This window comes from Cryptomeria japonica, chromosome 4 (assembly GCF_030272615.1).
Source record: "Cryptomeria japonica chromosome 4, Sugi_1.0, whole genome shotgun sequence".
NCBI classification, from domain to species: domain Eukaryota; kingdom Viridiplantae; phylum Streptophyta; class Pinopsida; order Cupressales; family Cupressaceae; genus Cryptomeria; species Cryptomeria japonica.
The window spans coordinates 487,365,628-487,387,589 of record NC_081408.1 but is presented as its reverse complement, the minus strand read 5'-3'; the positions used below and the strand labels follow the sequence as shown (position 1 = coordinate 487,387,589).

Sequence of the window (21,962 nt, the reverse complement as noted above, 5' to 3'; positions counted from 1 at the left end):
GACCTCAAGTCAACTAGCCAAAGAGACCTCGATATAAAAATGTATCAACAACTAATATCATTCTTGAAAAATGTAATCTCACGAACACAAGTGATCACATAAAAGAGAAAGGAAAGCATGATCCATGAACTATCAATATCAAAGCTACGAGTTCATAAGAGGAAGAAGAGAGAGCATGAATACACAATAGATGTGCTTTCTAGGTGATCCATGAGAAGAATGGTGAGAGAGAAAATAGATACCTCGCCCCTAGATGTTTGCATCTAGGTGATCCATGTTGGGGAGGAGATTAGGAATAGTCTAGCCCTATTCCGCTAATTCCACTCATCCTCGTGCGTGTGTGCAAGTGATGTCTAGTATCAAGTATGAAACACCCATTTTTTTAGTGTGCATCAACCTATTTAAGACATGTAAATGCAAATGCCAAGAGGCGACTATGTGTGTAAATTTCAAGAGGCGAATGTGAAAATTCCAAGAGGCAAGTGTGTGTGTGAATGCCAAGAGGCGAATGACAGATACATGCCTAGTTTCAAGGACATCTCATGTAAGAGTTTGTTTCCTTTGGTTTCGGTGATGTGTAAACCCCATCTAAGAGATATATAAAATGTTGGGTCTGGTTTTGGGTGTGAAGCATCTCATGTAAGAGTTTGTTTCCTCTGGTTTCGAGAATGAACGCCTCGTTTAAGACATGCAAAAATGATATGCAAAAATATGGTACAATATGGTACAAAGGGAGTGATATGGTTGCCCCCCCTTATGATGTCAACATAGCCCTATGTTGATGTCTTAAGGAAGCTAGAAACAAGGATACCTGACCTTACTTAAACACCAAGGAGATATCCTCTAAGAAATAATGTCATAAATCTAAGCTAGAGAGGGAATACTCTTCAAGCAAGGATAAGATAGTTGAAAAAGAGATATGTTGAAATAAGTTTAAAGGAGATCCTTGGAAGAGAAGAGATATTTGTTCAAAAGGAATCTACCTCCAAGAGGAGTTATCTGGAACAAAAATATAACATCTTCTATCAAAATAAAGGAAGAGGAACAAGAATTCATACCTTCCTCCTATTGCTAGGTGAAAGAGATTCTTGATGAAGGATAACACACTTTTGAACCAATGTGAGGGGGTAAGTTTATGATAGGTGTACATAACCAAGTGAAAAAGAGGTTGTAGCCAAGGACATGCACCTCTTGGATAAGAGAGAATCCTTGAGTAAACAACAACTTCTCATAAGGAAATGATACCAAATCATGAAACAAGCACCACTCAACAAAGGAAAAGTAAATCCTTAGATAGGGTAAGAGAGGTAGAGAGAAATCATTTCCCCCCAAGTGTAAGGACAATGAGAATAATTACACAACCTCCAAAGAGAGATAAAACATAAGAAAATTCACAATGTACTCACATGAATAAATATCCAATGCAAGAAATGACATTAGTATATGTAAAATGCAACTCTAAAGAAGTGGTAATCTTCAAAGAGTGAGAGAAAGGAAAGAAAGATAACATACTCCCCTAAGGAGAGATTAATCATACGAGACATACCTTTCCATGCAAGAAAGGATATCAACACATTAAAATCCCAACCCCTAAAGGGAATAGTGATACTTTAGATAGAAAGAAAGAAAAGGAAGAAGCTATCCTTGCCCCCCAAGCAAGAGGACAAAGATAAATTAGAGGGAAGAATCACGCATTTCCTTAGGAGAGATTATTCATACGAGACATACCATTTCAAAGAATAGGTCCTGACAAGGGACACACGTGCATCCACATGAAGAATTACCCTACGCAAGAAAGGACATCAAGTTACGAAGAATGCAATACATCAAGGAAATGGTGAAACTTTAAATAGAAGAGATAGGATAGAGATAAAAGAGGATCATGTTGCTACCCCAAGATTTTTGAAATTGAAAAAGCACCATCTCTAATGAAAAAGTGTCCCCAATTAAGGTAAATACTTGTGTCGTAGGGTGAGGAGAAACATGGGGGTGAGAGGAGTGCTAATGCACTACCTTTTCACCAAGAAAGAGAGAAAGATTTGTTGAAAGACATATACGAGCACGATCGTCAGTCGTATTATTCTTGAACAAATTCCTTAAATTATTTTCACTTTCCAAGAGAATGAGAACCACCATGATGAAAAAGGCAATGTCCACTACCTTCTCTATGCTTAGTGATAAACTTCACAAAAGGAAAAACAACATTCTTGTCATATTTCAATTTCCAAAAGATTATAGTAGCCATTTTTTCTTGATCATCAATAGGTGTATGCTTATTCTTTTGATATTGAGGATAAGAGTTGTTATTAGAAGAAAAAGGATTGTCATCTATGATTTTAACTTTGCCACTATCAATAAGTTCTTTCATTGCATTTTTAAAATTAGGACAATCATTAGCATGATGGTCATGAGTTTGATGGAATGAACAAAAATAAATTTTTGAAGAAGCACTTTTACGTCAACAAATGGCTTGTTGTCTTGCAAGATGGTCTTTAAAGTCTTGAATCCTAAGGAGGTCATCCATATGATATTTATTATCATTTCCTAGGCCTTATGTGGTAATTTTTGTAGGAGGTTTTATAGGGACTCTAATTCCTTGTTCAGATTTTCCAAGGCCTCTTCCTCTAAAACCTTGTTTTGATATTATGTTAAAGACACTCTTATAAGAATATTTTAATTGATAAGGTGGAGAACATTGTAATAAATTTCTTTTAAGTTTTTAGTGTAAGGATCTTTGGAAGGAATGAAGGGATTAGTAGATGAAGAAGGAATATCTTGTGAAGGAGGACTTTCCTTTCTTTCATCATGCATATCCTCTTTGGTAGATTGGGAATGAAGATCCTTATCATCTAAGGCCTCATCTTTACTTAATGTTATATGGGGAGAGAGATCACGAATAAAATGCATGACATCATCTTCTCTACAAATGTTTTGATGTTTAAGACATGCTCTACGAGAATAAGAAGGATCTAGAGAGGTGGAAACGCCATTATTTTGATTTTGCCTGTCTTGCGCTAGGGTATGTGTATGAGAAGAAGATGAGACCATGTTGCTCTTCAATGCTTTCTCTCCATTAGAGAGATCATTGACATGAGTATTATCTCTTTCTTCATCCACATTAGTGTTTAGGGAAAAAAGTGAGACCGAATATGGAAATCCTAATCCCACTCTCATACACACTCACATAATACGAAAGAGCCTAGGGAGGTAACACACTTTGGGCTACTTCTTGTGTGGAAGAGAGATTTGAGGATCACCTCTTAGGTTTTCTATTCCTTTTGTTGTAAATGAGAGAGAGGAATGATGCAAAAATGCAATCTAACCTAGAAAGCAAGTAAGCAAGCAAATCCTAATCTAAGAATGCAGATAAGAGAACAACTGATATACTGCTGAAAAGTACAAATTAGAAGGCAAAATTAGAGGTGCACCTATGTCTGAAATCTGAGCAGAAATGTCCGGGACCAAGGTGCCACGCCACTGTTCAGATTCTGCAAGTTTGGAGCTGCAACTGACAGGATGGGTTCTGAAGCCTGCAAGACACTGTCCTACCAAATCTTGCTGATAGAGGGAAGGACCATGGTGCCATGCCACTGTCCTAGGAAGTTTCAGGGTGCCACGCCCCTATTCTTAGGGTTTTTGCTGAGATTTGCAACCCAAAATTGTCTCTGTGTGCTCTTCCGGTTTTGAAACTTCTAGCAACACTCGGATCTGAACCTGTACTTGAAGCTGAAAAACAGGGTTTGGGTGGCTATATTGGGTTTTTCCTTAGTCAAACCCATGTGTTGGTGATTTACACCTCCACAAATAGCCGATAATATATTTAAAATGTGAGTGCAAGATCCTAAAATGAAAGCAAATAATCTAGAGCAACCCTAAAGAGTAAACCCTAATTGCTTATAATTGAAAAAGTATGTGCTCTAAATCCATGATGCAAAGTGATGTAAAGCATGAATATGAATCAAAATGAAGCTCCTATAAAGACATGGAAATAACATGAAACCATACCCAACCCCAATGGAGGGGTACAAGCCAATCTTCAGTCGGTGATCTCTTATGAGAAACTTCGAATCTACTGTAAATCAGACTTAATAGTGTTTTCCAAATGGAAATGAAATCAGCTATAACAAAGAAAAAACAACACCATAGAAAATTGAACACATAACACTGTGATTAAGTGAAGAAGCCCTTTGGAGAAGAAAATCCACCAAGAAGAGATGAATGAGTTGTATTATCAACAATAAGCGATTACAATACAACACTCTAAACTCCTCTCAAGTCTTCAATCCAACAACATAACCCTTGCAAAACAAAACTTGAACAAATTCAATAACGCTATTAACACAAGTCTCCAATTTATAGAAACTCTATTGTGGTATCACAAAACAATTAGCAATAAAGCCACTTGATAAATCCCATGTCAACTTCCTTTGAATCATCAATTCCATCCAAAATAACCTCTTACAGATGCTCTTAAAATTGTCATAAGGCATTTCTTCTACATGGGCGCCTAGGGAAGGAACAAGTCATAGTTGCCATAATATCTTATGACAGTTGTCATAATTGTCACAGTTACTCTTACAACTTATGACAGATGCCATAAATCTCAAAAATAGTTGATTCTTAAGGTGGGTGCCAAAAGTGAGTAACTTTACAATTTTCTTGTTACCATGATGCCTATCCAGTGAAAAGTAACCCAATAACTCTTTGTTGATAAATAGACAATTACAGAAGCCAATAAAAATATATTTACCATATCTTGAAATATGAATTACCAATGTCGATGAGATCCTTCATCCCTTATGAGTGAATTACAAACAATATTAAGAACAATAAATTATATAAATTTACAAGGTTGATGATACCTAAAAAACCAACATAAAATAGATAAAATGACGTCCATAAACCAAATGATAGATTTGTGCATGTAAAATTGATATAAATATACAAATTCAAGTCAAGAAATATCACAATTTTACATAAGATCCAAAACATGTAGATTCTATTAACTTGTTTTTCAAATATTTAAAATAACAAATTTCAATCCTTGAAAAATACCTCCAACCTCATTCCTACAATCAAATACAGTCATCAAATTTAGCTTTTGAGACCATCCTCAAATTAGGTAAAAGACAAAGGAAGAAACCCTTACTAAATTGAAGTTAGTTAAGATATCTGCGTCATGCTTATCCCGCCACTTCAGCTGGCCCACATTTCAAAAATGAAAAGAAATTCAAGGAAAAATTTCTCTTCAACCTTAATTTGAAGGCGATCCTTTTGGCGGAAAATAGCCGATTCGCCGGTACAAATAATATAAAATTCGTAAAGGTCTCGTGGTTTAGCCATTACTGGAAAAGTAAATAAAAAAAGGAATAATTGAAAGAGTATGGAGGACAGCAAGAAAATGCAGGAATGTTGAATGTACGTATATAAAACCAGAGATGTGATTGATGATGAGAAGAAAAATACAGGGAAGGAGCGATCCGGGAAGCCTCGAGGCATCCTCAGGATTTTCAGCGGTAAAATCTTTGGATACTCTTTTTTGTCTGAATTTGGTTTTTTTTCCTTTGTTCTTTCAGTCTAGGGGCTACAAAATGTAGATTTTTGTTATTTTTCTTAAAAGCGGCCATGGAGTTAAATATCACTGGTTTTCTTCCTTTTGAATGGATTTAGACGAGTACTGGACTACGGCCTTTTTTAGGCTTTTAAGGAAACAGTCAAAGCCGCCAGGTTTCCTCAAAGGTCTAAAAACAAGATCTAATCAGGAGATTTGAAGATTTCCAGGGGAAGTGTTTGTCACATTTTCAACCTCAGAAAATTACTTAGGTTTAATAATATACAGAGGTTTTGGAGATGTGCTTGCGACTTTAGGTTTTGTTTTCAGACCAGATAATTTATGATAGATGTGGAATTTTTCTATGAATTATTGATATAATGTATTTGGAAAGTATATTACTTGAGCGCCATGAATGTGAGCCTCTACCTGCCCTTTTAAATTCCTGAGTTCGTCTTTGCTAGTTTCTGTTGAAGATCTGCGCAGAATGCCTCACAATATGATTAATTTTTTTTTCAGTATCTAAAGTAGAAGTGAAAACCTTTCCAATCCAAGAGAGAAAGAATATAATAGGTGAATAAAATTTCAAAACATGCATTAATGATGGAAAAACAAATTTTCCCCTGCATCTGCTGCCCGAGTAAGGATGGAGACTCTCTGACATTGAGCTTAAGAGTTTAAGTGAGATTTCTAGAGTGTTCTATCTGAAAAGCGAGGGCTTCCTTTTTTCTTTTCCCTTTTTAGTGTGGAAATCATTCACAGTATCACACAATTTAACAAGGTAATCCACTATGCTGATCCCTGCCTCGATAGCAAATTGCTTCTCATTAATTAAAAACCTGGCCAGCAATGTAACTACCAGTAAATTTTATTTCCCTGACGCATGCATTTGAGAATACAGAGGCAAAATTTGTAAGATTGCTTCTCATCCAAAGAAAATCTATTTAAGAAAACAATCAACATGTTTGCATTTTTCCAGTTCTCTGTTTCATGGCGTATGCATGCCTCTGATACAGATCATTTTCTTAATGTTTCTGCAGATTTCTTAGGGTTGAAGGGGCTTTTGTCAGACAGTTTGAATACATTGAAGTTTCCCATTTGATGGGGATATTTTGGGCAATGGCGGAGGGTTTGAACATATGCACCTCTGGATTATGGGCCCTGCAAGAGCGCCGCTTATCTGTAGCATACAATACGGTTACTTATTTGGTAAGATCAGCATTGCGCCTAATTTTACTGGGTCGATTCATAGTCAGGGGCCCCGCCAGATTCTCGTGATCTGTACTATCTCGTAAGCCTATATTTAGTTGGTGAGGGGCCAATAGTTTCAGAATAAGTAAAACGGTGTGCATTTCTGGTGTCGACAGCCAGGAAAAGTGGATTTATACCAGAGCTTGCCCTGCTCGCCAATCAATGTTCTAACATTCATTCAAGGCATAATAATATCGACACACAAATTTTTTTTATTGAATATTTGTCATATCAATCGTCCTTTATTCGTAAGAAATGGATCATAACTGTTATAATTAGCCATATGACTGGATTTAAATTGAATCATAGATTTTCAGCATTCAACAGATTAAATTGGGTTACTGGGTGTTAGAAATTGTAGATTGTAATTATTGAGTTTTCATGATGGATCATAGAGTAGGGTATCAAACATCAATGAAAAATTATGATGCAATCAAATCCAATATTTTAAGTTAATTGTTTATATTTTTTACTAGGTCAGTCTAACATAAGCTGACCCAACGTAAGTGTGAAAATGATTTTATTGTTAAGATGGCATTGTATTTTCATGATGGATCATAGAATATGGTATCAAATATTTATAGAAAAAAAATCATGCAATCAAATCTAACTTTGAAAGTTAATTGTTTACAGTAATTAATAATAGATATGAAATTTTATAATAATAAAGATATATTTTGTTAAGATCTCACTTCAGCATAAAGATAAAATGATTTTTGTTTTTCTTAAATAATGAAATATAACTATTTTTAAGATGATCAAATTAAAATAATATGTTTAAAGTAAACATAAAGAAATGATTTTTATGATTTGTAATCTTGTTTAGATTTAATTAGTTTTTGTACGTTGATATAGTAATAATTTATTTAAATTCCTTTTGTATGTAGATGATGATCATGCATCATAATTATTAAATTCTTGTTTTTTATTTCATTTTGTGTGGGTCATGTAAATGTATGATTTTAATAGTTAATTTGATTCCTTTGATGTATTAGAGTACATCCATCATTGTAAAATGGGACTAGCTTAATCATGAAGGGCATAGCTTCCCTACTAGGTGGACTATATAGTCCAATCCTCTTATTTCTCAAAATATTTCGTTTCTTAGGGCGAGTTTTGAGAAATGTGATGATTACTTGTTGGTTTAAATGTCAATTATCTTGAATTGTGTGACTAGGACTTTTAGTTAAGGACATCATCTCAAGTCATTTTGTTAATTAAAATAAAACATCCTCTTGAATTTAGAGGTTATCTAGACTTTTGTCTCATCTCATATAGATTCACCAACTATCTCAACGCTTTTTTTATAGAATCTTACACTTGTTTCATACTTGGAGGGGTAGTTAGAGTATGACACCCACCTTCCTACTTGCCTTTATAAACAAAGCTCATTTGCACATTTTACATTAGATGCTTATGATATTTTCATTTTACACATTGTTTATTTGTGGAGAGTTTTGAATTTGTAAATAGATCTTGACTACTCCAACATGGTATCAAAATAAGCTTGCAACTCGTCTCTCCTCCCCTCAATTCATTAGGGTTGTGGGCATCGAGTTTCAAATGGTGCATGGTAGAATTGAATAGATGTCATGGTTGCAAAGCAATCTAACACAAACTACACTCACACGCGCTTGTTATATAGAAAATATGCAACCGTTAAGAGTGGCATCCAAATTGGCCTAATCCCCATGCCTCCACTTTGGCATTTGCACTTGTAAACCAATAACGTCTTCTTACAGAACCTCTTATAGCTATCATAGGGCATCTTCAATGCATGGGTGCCTAGGGACCAAAATAGCAAAAAAATTGCCGTGGATGTTTCGCACTTGTCATAGAATCTTATGACATGCGTCATAGTTATCATAGATTCTCTTAGAACTTATGATAGTTGTCATAATAACCCAAAATAGTTAATTCTCAAGGTGGACGCCAAGATGTTGATTGAGGTATAGTGTCATGGTAAAGTCATTTCGTTGATGCGTTTGTAGGATATGTGTCTTTGCTAGGTAGTTGTGCTCACAGGTTGTGGGCCTTCGCTAGGTCGTTGAGCTTATGGGAATGAGAAACGATGCCCCCTAAAAGTAGCCTCGTGAAAATTCGTAAATGATGATCTCTTTAGACTTGGACTGAGCTAAAAACCCAAATTTCCTCAACAAAAAAAATAGACATCAAGATTTTCCAACTTAATCTTTTACCGTTACCATGATGCTTGTCCTATAAATATAATCCCGTAACAATCTGTTAGTAAATAATTAATTATCGAGGCTAGTAAATAAATATTTTCATACTGTTATAATTAAAAAAGATGCGCGTATGAGGAGTGACGAGAGGTGCAAGGGGATTTTCGCATCAAATGTCAAACCAAGAGAAGGAATTGGTCAGAAGGGAAGAGAGGAGTTGGACCTCCCAACTCGACATAAGATGCGAGGAGATCTGAGAATCAAACAAGATGGAGGGAGCTTCGTAGAAATTATAGACTAGGGTTTTGACAACACTTTGAGCGTTCCCGTCCGTAGCCTTTATTAGGTTGGCGAAAATCAACCTGGAAACTTCCCCCAGGACCAATACGCTTCAATGGAAAACACTGGAATGGGAGGTTTTGGTAAGAAAGAAATAATTAGACAAGGATTAATAGGACGGGACCAGTGAATGGAGGTACTAGCAAGGTGGGAGGATGGAACAGAGATTTGAAGGGAAAGGTTAAGCGGGACATGGGCTACAATCCAGATCATAGGGCGCATGATCCTCTGAATTCAGGTTGTTTTAAATCCTTTTTTTTGAATGGTAATATAGTTGGGAAACTTGTGACGAAGTTAAGTGAGGTTGGGTTCATCAAATGGGAGGGGTTGGCCCAACTTGTGACGAAGTTAAGTGAGGTTGGGTTCATCAAATGGGAGGGGTTGGCCAACTTAAGAAAATGGCAAAGTGGTGCAAACAAAATTGGGGATCAATGACCAAATTTATATTGTTTTTCGAATGGATTTTTTTTAGTTGAATGCTTTTCGGAGGACACCAAAAGGAAAGCCATGAGCTAGGGGCCACTTGATGGATGGATCAAGGTTTTTCATGAAGGATTGGATGCCTAATGTGGATCCCTAGAAATAGGTGATTGAGGTTGTTCTAGTTTTGATAAGACATTGCAATCTCCCTATAGAGTATTGGGGGGAGGAAATCTTACAAGATATGGGGGGTAAACTAGGGACCTTTATCAAAATGGATGATAAACTAGAAGATGAGAAACTTGGGACTTATGCCTGTATACGTGTTGGCATCATGCCCTACTTGACCTTACTAAATTTGGTCAAATTACATTTTTGAATTTGGTGTCTAGAGACAAACAATTGAGAGAGAGGATAGGCTAATAATCTGCATTAAATGTGGCTCAAAAGGACATGATAAATCTAAGTGCTAGATGAATCAAGGAAATCAAAGTAACATGGGGTGCGATGATCCTTCTTCACAAGATATGAAAAGGAGAAAAATTGGGCTTGGGGAAGATTTAAGTTGTGCTTCGCTTGGTCAAATTCAGTATGACAGAGTAAGAAATCATACCATTAAGCAAATCAAGGATAGGATGATCCCAAATCCAATTGCATATGGGATGAATAAGACTACTTCACCGAGTCCACAGATTAATGTTTATTTAGGAAATGAGGAGGAAGACTATTCTTGTGGAGACATAGTTAAGGGTGTTGATCTAGGTCAGCTCCAAGCTCAGAACTTGTAGAAGGTGTAACATTTGGGGACATTTGTAGGGTGAGCAAAGCAGATAAGATCCAATAGGAAGAATTGAATGAGGAGTTGGTAGAGTTTCTAGATAAAAGGTTTCACCTAGTAGATGGTATAGAGGGAAATTATATTGAAGACGTAACAGAAGCAGACCTAGAGTCAAAGGGTGAGAGTGAATATGAAGAAGAGGAAGGAGAGATCATGGAGGAAAGAACCATAGAGAAAACCCAATCCAAATTGTAGTAACAAAACATAAAGCCAAAAGGTAAGAGGGGACCAAAATTGAATAAGAAGAAACTGGAAAGTGCAGCTAATGCAAAGGGGCAAAGAAAACTTAGATCAAGAAAGGAGATCCTCCTTCCCGAGTGGCAAGGAGGGCCATAAATTGGAATGTTAGCCACTAACAAGAAGCGTATGGTCAAGTGCTAAATTGACCAAGCAAATGTAGATGTAGTTTTGTTGCAAGAAATTAAATGAAGCATGGAGGAAAGTGAGAAGAGATTGACGAACTAGAAACAATGGAGATGAATTTTTGTAGGAACAAACGGTGCTTCTAGGGTTTAGGTATCTTATGGAACCTTGTTATGGTGGTGGGGGAGATGATAGAGGAAAATCAAATTGGCAATCCATGGGCAAAAGTGAACAATTTATAGAAGAGAGAAAGTCTCTTCATTTTCAATGTGTATGGACCTGTAATTACAACTAGCAAAAGAATGGTTTGGTAATATATTTCGAAAAGGAATCAACTCTAGCAAAGGAAAAGGTGATATTGGCTAGAGACTTTGCCAACTTAGAGAAATGGGGGGTGGGAGGGGGGGGGGTTGTATTACTCAAATTACTTGGTTCCAATTGGATTCCCATAATTTTATAAAACAAAATCAGATAAAAGATATAGTGCCCAAGAATGAGATATACACATGGACAAATAGAAGGAAAGGTTTCACTAATATAGTAGAAAAACTAGATCGTTTCTTATTAGCGGCGAAGTGGGAGAATTCATTTGTGGGACACGAGGTGGTTATTCTCCCTTTTATTGGGTCTGATCATTATCCAACACAACTTCAAATTAGTCCAGATAAACCCCCAAAGAGACGCCCCTTCAAGTTTGAGAATATGTGGTTTTGGGATGAAGGATTGAAGAAATTAATCAAGGAATGGTGGAATGAAATTCAAGATTGTACCAGTTAAGCAAAAAATTGAGACGCATAAAAAATAAGCTGAAAGAGTGGAACAAATTGAGCTTTAAGAGTATTTTTGCAGGTAAAGGCAGAATAGAGGATAAACTGGCCAAGCTTAATGAGGTAGTGATTGAGAAGGGAATGAGTGGTGACAATTTTGAATCATAGAAACAACTTAAACACGAGTTGCTAAAAGTATTGGCAAGGGAAGAATACTATTGGTGACAAAAATCTAGGGAGATATGGCTTCAAGAAGGTGATAGAAACACCATTTTTTTCCACAAGACTTCAGTAGCTACTAGATGCAACAATATAATTGTTGTTATCAAAAAAGAGGATGGTAGCTTAACACAATATGAGGAAGTGAATAGTGGGCAGCCAAATTCTTTGGATCGATGTTGAATAAGGTAGTAGTAGAGAATGTTGAGGAAGTGAATGTTGGATTCAAGGAGTCTATTCATTCTTTAGGATTTGTTTAAAGTCATGCATCTCACAATAAGATAATATGAAGGATATATTACATCTTCAATCCAAGCTTCTAATATAATAACTTAGTTTGATGAGGCATATAAAAGTGGATAGGCATTGATCCCACTAATATGTTTTATATTTTAAATTCAAATAGAAAATCATAAATGAGGAATTTAATGCATTATAAGAAAGATAATAAAATAAGTAGAATTTCAAGTTTGACAATGATTCAAGTTCAACATGATAGTTTTACTAAAAAATGAGATTTTATACAGAATTAGAGAACCTTGTGGAAGAGGTGCACACCTTCTACTCTAATACAATTATTCAAATTTAAAATTAATGTAAATATTTACAATGAAAACTAAAAAAATTGTAAAAACAACTAGGTATCCCAACTAAAACCAAGGGGTCATAGTTGGTGATAACTTGTTGGTAATAAGTGTTGTCATTGATGTCAAGTTGCAGAGTTGAAGGGAGACTATTGGTAGTCATTGTTACAATGTTCATCTTAGGGGAAATTACTGTTTATAGAATAGTTACAAATATTGTCAAATGTGGCCATGTAAAGTTACAAAGTTGTCTTGAATTTACTCTTATCATTACAGAGTATTGCTCCTGTATCACATTGATGTGAAAGGGCCATAAGAATAGCAATTGCCATTAATTGAAGAATCTCACTCAAGATCTTATTGTGAGAGGGAGAGACAGTATGCATGTATATCAAAGGTTACTAGTGGCATAGTACATTGCTTCGTGGCTCAGGAAATGAGGATCATGCTCTATCATTCAATGCAGAGGTGAAGTGTGTGGTACAAAATAGTGTGAGGACTAGAGGTTGGCTAAACGACAAAGCAAATTTACAAAGGTCCATTTTGATATCCTTTTTATTTTGTCTTAGACAATGGTATGTTTGTTATGTAGTGTATTCTATTGTGAGGTTGTTTCTTCCGGCTCTGTATGAGGTTGATGCCTCTCTGATATCAAGTTGTTCCAATTAAGAAGATTGGGGTCTTCAACGATTGGCTCCCATGATAGATAGATTTTTAAGGGGGTTGAAGTTTCTTGAAGGTTGGTGCCTTCATAACCAATTGTAATATTCACACTTCTATATGAAGCTAGATTTGGGTAGTAGGTCCAAACAACTATCTCACCGTGGTTTTTCCTTTCTAGGGTTTCCATGTAAAATTTAGTATCATGTGCTCTTGTATGTTTGAGCTTATTGGTCACACTCTTTAATGATTATGCTAATGCTCCTAACAACTAAACGATGGTTGGATGTAAAGTTATAAAAGTTGAGATTTGATGATATACTGACTCAACCCCCCTCTCAATTTGTGGGTGTGCTCCAGCATAACCCATCTCCTCCTCGAAGGTTTGAATGGACAACTGGATGAGGATAGATAACATATTACAAAATATATTTTGCAAGAATTATTTAATTTTAGTATGTCAACTTGGGAAGGTCATAACTCATAATTTGTTGGTTGAAAATTGAACTAGTTTAATACATTGGAAAGGCGTTAGAGAAAGAAAGGCGTTAGAGAAAACTAGTTTGAGGTGCTCGGTGGGAAGCTTTCAACAACACAACTAGACACTTAGAGAAAGCCTTGAAGTCAATTCATGTGAAATATCACATATAGAATATTAAACATAATATTTTTAAATGTTTTAGATTATGCCTAGTATGTCGCTTGAATCAATATAGAATCCCTAATTAGAATCATTGCATGCTTATGAGTACTAACTCATAACATCAGACCTCATGTTTGTAGGTATTGGCTTGAGGGTCCTTTCTATCAAAACCTTAGAAGCATAAAATGTTAGGGAGTATTAACCCACTATTGTGAAACCCTATATTTTTGGGTATAGATCAAAAACTGTTTCCATATGAACCTAAGTTAAAGCTATGAAATGTTTATGCGTATTAGACCACTAATGTGAATCCTTATGTTTGTGAGTATTTCTTTGAGCATCTTTTCAACGTTAGCCCTAGCTAGAATCATAAGATGTTTGTGAGAATTCAACCTACCAATATAAAACCTTATATTTATGAATATTAACTTAAGAAAAACACTAATTAAAATTATAAAATTCTATGAATATAATTTCTCCAATATAAAACTTAATATTTGTGAAGTTAACTTATAACTCATTTTCATAAGACCTAACTAAAATCATGACATATTTACAATATTAACCCCACATAGAAAAATAATTCTGGAGTACTAATCTATTGTTATAAGAACATGCAATTAAATTAAAATCATGACATATATATATATTTTGTGAGAGATACCCCAAAGGGGGTCCCCTTCAGCTAAGAGCCAAGGTCTAAGGGGTATCCATTCCAATGTACGATGTCTACCTCATCCCTTATGGTGTCAGGCCCTTGCACTCAATAAGACTTGATCCCTGATGGGCTCAATTAGAACCTTTCAACTTCACCAATAGACCAAGGGTCCATTGACATATTTACAATATTAATCCAACATAGAAAAGTAATTTTTAATGCTAATCTATTATTATAAGATGTCTAATTCAAGTCAAGCAAATGTTTGTGGGTATTTACCAATATATAATTGTCTAAAAGATTGCTTATGAAATACATCCCATTCATTGTAGTAAAATAATGTTTCCCCAAAAAACTTTTACATAAGACAAAAATAAAATTATTTTCTCTTACCTTTTTATCAATAAATAGATAATTTTTAGACTATTATTTATTTTCATTGTAATCCTTTTGCTTTCTTCAATTAAAAAAAAGAAAGATGGACAAGTTTTCTCCTCCGTCTACAACAGATTCTAAAAATCCAAATTGTTTTATCTTTAAAATGTAAACCAAGTAAAATCATTGTCAATAATACGTCAACTTTCTAGCTAGTTAGTTCTGAAAATAAACATTCCGGAGACCCCACTATTATTTTGGGGAATTAAATTTTGAAGTCCAGAAAGATGTGGGTCAGCCATTTTGGAGGTCGAATTGTTCCAAACGTAACGCGCAATTCTACAACTGATAAAACTTTTTTTTTGGGATTGAGATCTGTAGCTTTTACTTCACGGGAAAGAAAACAAAACAGCTCAACAAATTAATGGTTGGAAAAGAAAAAAATTGTAAGAATGAAGTGGAGAAAAATTCTGTGAAGCAGACTTATGAAGCTGAAAGTGATCGCCGAATTCAGTGAGTAAACGATCTCTATTTCCTTCATTAATTATCTCTTCTCTAAGATTCTTAGGGTTTTGAACTCTCAGAAAATTTCTCTATTTGTAGGAATAGGAAACTTGATTTTCTCTGTTCTTTTCTGTTTCTCTTATTTTACAAGCAAGAGAACCTAAAAGTTTGATACAAATGGCACCTGGCGCCTAATTAGTAAATAGTTCAAATTTTGGGGCTGAATGATTTATTATTTGAACTCTTCAAATTTGGGGGAGGAAACACACATTTTGAATCGATCTTCGGGGAAAATTTAACAAAAAATGACTCGGAATCTTGGAAAAGTAATGAGAACTTGATCGGCTGCAATGAAGATTTTAGAGTTTACAGTAATGGAATTTGTTATCTTAGCTTTACTAGTGTTATTTGCATTTTTTCTGGTCCTTAGCTGTTATTTCCAGGGTGGTTCTGCCTCTGATTCAGTACTTTTGTTCTGCTTATGGCAGATTTGTTAGGGTTTTGAGGTCTCAGAAAATTTCTTTGGTTTTAGGAACAGAAATCTCAATTTTCTCTCAGAGTAATTTTTACTCTATTATTATTTTCTCTCTGAGTAATTTTTACTCCATTATTTTCTGTTGCTCTTGTTTTACAAGCAAGAGAACCTAAAATTTGGTACAAATGGCACCTGCCGCCTGACTTGTAAACAGTTCAAACTTTGGCGCCTGAATGATTTATTATTTTTTTACTCTTCAAATTTGGGGGAGGAAACACACATTCTGAGCCAATCTTCGGGAAAAATTTAACAGAAAATGACTAGGAATCTTGCAAAGGTAATGAGAACTTGATAGGCTGCAATGAAGATTTTTTTGTAAGATTTAAAGCTAGAATTTGTCATCCTAGCTGTTGTTGCTTGTGTTGTTTGCGTTTTGTCTGGTTTTCAACTGTTATTTTCAGGGTGATTCTGCCTCTGATTCAGTACTATTTTTTCTGGTTCTGGCAGATTTGTTAGGGTTTGAGAGGAGCCTATCAGAAATTTATTTGGTTATATTTAATTTGTTTTTGAAAAGTGGATGGGGATATGTGAGATCATGGAGGAGGCTATAAACCTGTGCATAAATGGGATGTGGGCCCTGCAGGAGCGTCGCTTAACAGTGGCATTCAACACGGTGACTTATTTAGTAAGGTCAGCATTGCGCTTAATTTTGTTGAGGCACTTGGTTGTGACACGGACTTCTTATGCTTGAATATTTTAATATACAAAAAATAAACTGGCGGAAAGGTGTGAGATGAGGTATGGTAAACTTTGAAATATAAGTTTCTTTTGGATTTTGCTCTTAACATTTTGCCCTTCTTTTCTTTTCATGGCAAAATTTCACTCCAAAGCATGTTGAGGAGGCATCCTATCCCAATACATTTGGGGAGGAAGATGTAATTTCAAGAAAATAAAAATGAAAAATCAATAGTATTTATAAATCTTGTTTTATTTTTTTATTTGTTTTGTATTATAAAATTAAGTTTTTTATAGACTTGTAATTTTTAATTTAGATTAATGTGATGATAGTTGTGAGTTAAGTTGTGAAAGTAAATGTAAATGTTAAGGGTATTTATCTTTATGATTGTAGAATGGGTGCTACTTGATGGAGGTTTTGAATTTGATTGTTGTTTATTTGGTGAAAGCTACTTCTTTGTCAATGAAATTTCTTTGATCTAGCATTGTATTTGTGCTTTCTCATGGATTAAGTCTATACTTTCAGCCTTGTTTTGTGGTTGTAGATTCATCCTTTGTGCACATATTTGACCTTGTTGGATGTGTACTTTTGTTCTATGATTTGTCTAAGTGATCATTGTCTATTTTGCTCTTTTTTAATATTTGAGGACAAATGATATTTAGAAATACTTTTGGAAGGGTTAATGTTATGTTTAAAGGGGATATGTTCACTTAAGTTGACCCTAAAAATGTTAAAAATTGACATGTAAATGCCCAATAATGATGCATGCAGAAGAATTACTCTAATATGCCAATTCCAAGTATATTTCTATTAATTAGTTCTTATATGTTTTTGGGATGAAATAGGATGGTTGAATGTGTGAGGATGTCAAATGTGCACAAATGAATATCTTTAAATAAATGCACACATAATCAAATTGTGCAAAGGTGTGTTTAGTCAACTTTTAATGGTTAGTAATATAGGCTAGAGTTAACCAAGTTTGAATGTGAATTTTGAATAGGTAGGGGTCAAGTTGACGAGATTGGATGCATGGCTATATAAGTAACACTAGGTAGGCAAGTGGTTAGAGCTAGGTAAATAATGGGTAAATTGGAATAGGTGTTTGACTAAGTGTAATAAATGCAATCTAAGTAAATGTATTAGGGTATATGCAATTATGAATATTAAAATGTATGCAAATATGTGCATATAGGGATGGGTAAAGGCTAGGGAAATGAGTCCAACTTTGCAAAAGACTACACCATTTGCCAATTTATACATTTAATAAGACATTCTCTCAAAATGGGTGCAAAACTAAATGAGAAATTCAGAGGTCCACAAATTTCACCATTACATTTTGGCTTTGTTTTGAGGTGCACTTGAATCCTAAAATAATCATGCATCTCAAAATATGTAGCACTTGCAAACATGCTTGCCTATAAAGTAAATTTTTAAATATAAAAAGATATCAAAGAAGGTCCATATAAAGTAAGAAATCTTGCAGGATGTCATCAGGTAGATTCATCTTTGACATGTACACTCCAAAAGAACTTGAAAAACAAAGAAAATATACAATGAGTAGCTATTGTCTCACAAATTAAAATTACCCACAAAATAAGGGCTTCTTTTCCTGTTTAGGAAATATGATTAAAAGGGAAGTGAGTAAAACAATAATGATGATGGGTGTGGCTTAGTTGCCATAGGATGGGGTGTTAATGTATTGTCATAATGTTGTATTTGACCATAGTGATGAGCCTTTGTTTAGCATTTCTCACCAATTGAAAGCTCAACATATGATAATATCACTCTCCATCGTGTCCTTTGTGGCTTGCATTTGATAACGTCTATATTGAGCATTAAAGACAATATGGCTAGGCATCTTAATGCAGGAAAGGGGAATCTATAAAACAATTCAAAAATTAAAAATAACTAATAACAAGTAATAGACAAAAACTTAAAAAAGGACCACACAAAAATGCCCAGAGACACCCCAAACGTAGGAATAAGGATTGCAAATCAAGAGGAGCAATGAGCACTAAGGATAGACAAAAACAGGGCAAGAGCATGAAGCCAGTCTACAGAGAGAGAGCAACTTTTCGCCTTCCTCACAGACAATAGAGCTCTTCTCAAACTTAGATGTAAAAATTGAACTATCATATTAACAGTAGAAACAAAATGTCCAATCTTATTACAAGAGAAACATTTCAAATGTAACTTTCCATCATGCTTACTGGATCCTTTAGGCAGTCTCCGAGCAATAAGGGCTTCAAGATTATCCAATTCTCTTTCTTGCTCTTCCATATCTCTCTTTTCTCTTTCAAATCTGTATATGTTAGAACATAATGTTATTAGGGATCACATCCTTATAACATTGATATATAATGTTCTAATATAAGGTTATAAAACCTTATATATTATATGCTTTATAAGCATATCCCATTTGAAATAATTATAATCTAATAACTATTAGATTATTAATTATTTATGAGTGGGGGTTATTGAAAAGGTGTGACTAGTGAAGTCACCCTTCCTCCTATATTTAAGGAGGTTCTCTCTCATTTGAGAGGTGTGTGAATTTGGAGCTTTATGGTGAGTTGTATCACTATGCATATGAGGTATTATTGGCCATGTGGAAGTATTGGAGGAGTGTCCCCAGGTTCATGTCTATTTTATTATAGACTATATTTGTAAGTGTTTTAATTAAATGATGCTTTATGGGGTTTTTTACCCGAAAGGGTTTTCCCCATGTATATCTTGTGTAATGTGTACATTTTGCATGTATGTTTCATATTTCATTTACTTTATAATCTTGTTTATAATGATTAGTATCCTTAGATCCTAATTTCTAACATGGTATCAGAGCAGGTTAGGCTATACTAATCGTTTTTATAGGTTATATTAAAAAAAATAAGTTGAACTAGATGAAAAATCTCTTTATGAAAATTCCTAGAATCCATGTGGCAAATATGAGTAAGTGACATAATTGTTCATCTCTATTTTTTTTGAGGATTAGACGCATCATATATTGTATTAGTTATGTGGCATGATTATAAGGAGATTTTTTCCAAAAAAAAAGGGGGTTAGCATGTTTAGGATTGCACTTCAAGAGGTAAATATTTTTTTCCAATTTTATTTATTTATTTGAGACTATTAGACAAATGTTTTATTTAAATTATTACTTTCCTCCATCAATTTTGGAAATGTTGAATTATTTTTTGAATTACATGTATCATCATATTAATTTAACATATACTTTTAAAGAGTTGTGAAAGGTGTATATTCATTTGAAATATTAGAATGCATTTTTTTTCACCTTATTAGGTACTTAAATGCTATTAGTTAATTATGATTATTTTTTAACAAGACTAGAGGATCTCAAGTGCATATATACAATTCAATAATGTATCTAACTATATCTCCATGATAAAAATTCTAATAACCTTAGAAAAATCCATCCCATAATTTCTTCTCTTATTAAAATATATTTACATGATTGATTTTTGACATTAAATCAATTAAGAAAATTCTCATAGAATGAATTACATCATTTGGAAATAAATACATAAATACAAGCATTATTGAATTTACCATATATCAAATAGTTTTTTTTCAAACGTATCAATCAATCTTATTGATTTTATACTTTTTTTTAAAGAAATGTGTTCTCTTTAATAGATCAAAACTCTATACAAAATCTAAATGATGTGTCTTTTGTGAATGGGTAACTATTCTTTAACATTGATAGTGCATTGTTATGGGCCAACCACAATGATCAATTAATATTGAACTAGTTATCATAAAAAGCATTGATGCAGAGCATCTATCACAAACCATAAAACCTTCATTCAAGGGTAGACTTTAAACTTGAATCAAGAGGCATATAAAAAGATAAATCATTCTTCTCAACTCCAAACCAATTTCAAAGGTTATATTACATCCCTAAAAACCTTCATTAAAGATTTCAGATCATAATATTCACCATAACACAAGAGAACAAATTCTTTATTGCCATGGAATACCCTAGTTTAGGGTTTCATCCTTTAAAAACTATTTTCACCAAAATAACCACACAAAATTCAATTCTTGACCAAATTAAGTAAGACAAAAATAAATGGAAAGAAGATTAAAATACCTTTCCAAAACATATAGCCTTTCTTCATTACTATTCCTCATGTGACCACACCAAATGTTGCAACCGGACTGTTGTTGCCTTCACCAATCTGCCTTTCACCATGAACTGTAACAAACAGTCATCAATAATGTTTACAATATTGATCTTAAATACAATCGCTTCGGTCATAATTTATAATACTAAGTTACACAATTCCTCTCAAAATTTGAGCCAGATCCAACGGTTAAATCAAAAGTTATGATCATTTTCTCAAAACCAGGTAACCCTTGGTAGGGTTTTGACAATTATTGTAAAGATAAACATATCTTGCCAAATACTCCACAAAAATGCATAAGAAATGATTCATCTGAAATATATTTCATTAATCTATCATTAAATAACTTATACATATAAAAATTACACCAAATGGGATCCTCCATGGACCTATGATAGCCATAGATTCCTTAAAAACTCATGACAAATTGAGGGTTTGATGGATAATCTTTGTCAAACCCCCTCCAAACTGATCTACCCTCTTGATTTTGACCAAACATGGTTTTATAAACAATTTCCAACTCCTTTATAACTATTCTAACCACCTCATGACCAATGGATTTCATTTTTACACTTTTGTTGCACTTTTTGGTAATGTTGCAACTTTATAATTTTTACAATTTTTGACATAAATGACTCTAACCCTTACATGGACACTTTTAACACTTCAAGATGAACCAAATATGATATCTTTGGAAAAAATGACTCACTTGGAAGCAAAGAGATGTAACTCTTAATGTGCTATGTGAAAGCACGATATTTTTATCTATAAGTTAGACACGTCATAGAGAGTCATATGTACTTTATGAATAAACATGTAAAAGCTTTTTATGGAAATGCTTCATTAGTGCAAACATTAAATCTACATTTTATTTTATTTTTCAAAATGCACAAGGGAAGTGAACTCTTTGAAAGAATTCAAGTCAAATAGATTAAGACTGCAATGATAGCTGGATATGCACAAAATAAATAATTTGATTTCATGGAAGATTAGGTATATATATGAAGAATAGTCTTAATGGGGTTTGTTTCACAATGTTATAAGAGATGGTGTAGACTTGTCCTTTCCTAGATCATCCATTATAAGTGTTGATATTTCATAATTCCCTTATAACTCTTCCTTATAATATCTTTGATAGTCATTTAGTATGAGTGGATGTAGTAATGTCTCCTTTGTCATTTTATGCTATCTTTTATAAATAACTTGTTAGTGAGACATGAACAAATAAACAGACACTTCATAACTAATGGT

At 34.1% G+C, this 21,962-nt stretch overlaps 2 long non-coding RNA genes across 2 annotated transcripts; both read left to right on the top strand.

Annotated features, from left to right (window-relative positions):
• The first annotated feature begins 5,212 nt into the window (after positions 1 to 5,212).
• Positions 5,213 to 7,022, top strand: LOC131060395 (uncharacterized). The gene is made up of 2 exons (XR_009110353.2): positions 5,213 to 5,516; positions 6,592 to 7,022. It is a non-coding gene; the product is annotated as an uncharacterized LOC131060395 (long non-coding RNA).
• An 8,010-nt stretch (positions 7,023 to 15,032) lies between these two features.
• Positions 15,033 to 16,810, top strand: LOC131060429 (uncharacterized). The gene is made up of 2 exons (XR_009110365.2): positions 15,033 to 15,364; positions 16,338 to 16,810. It is a non-coding gene; the product is annotated as an uncharacterized LOC131060429 (long non-coding RNA).
• Positions 16,811 to 21,962: the final 5,152 nt, after the last annotated feature.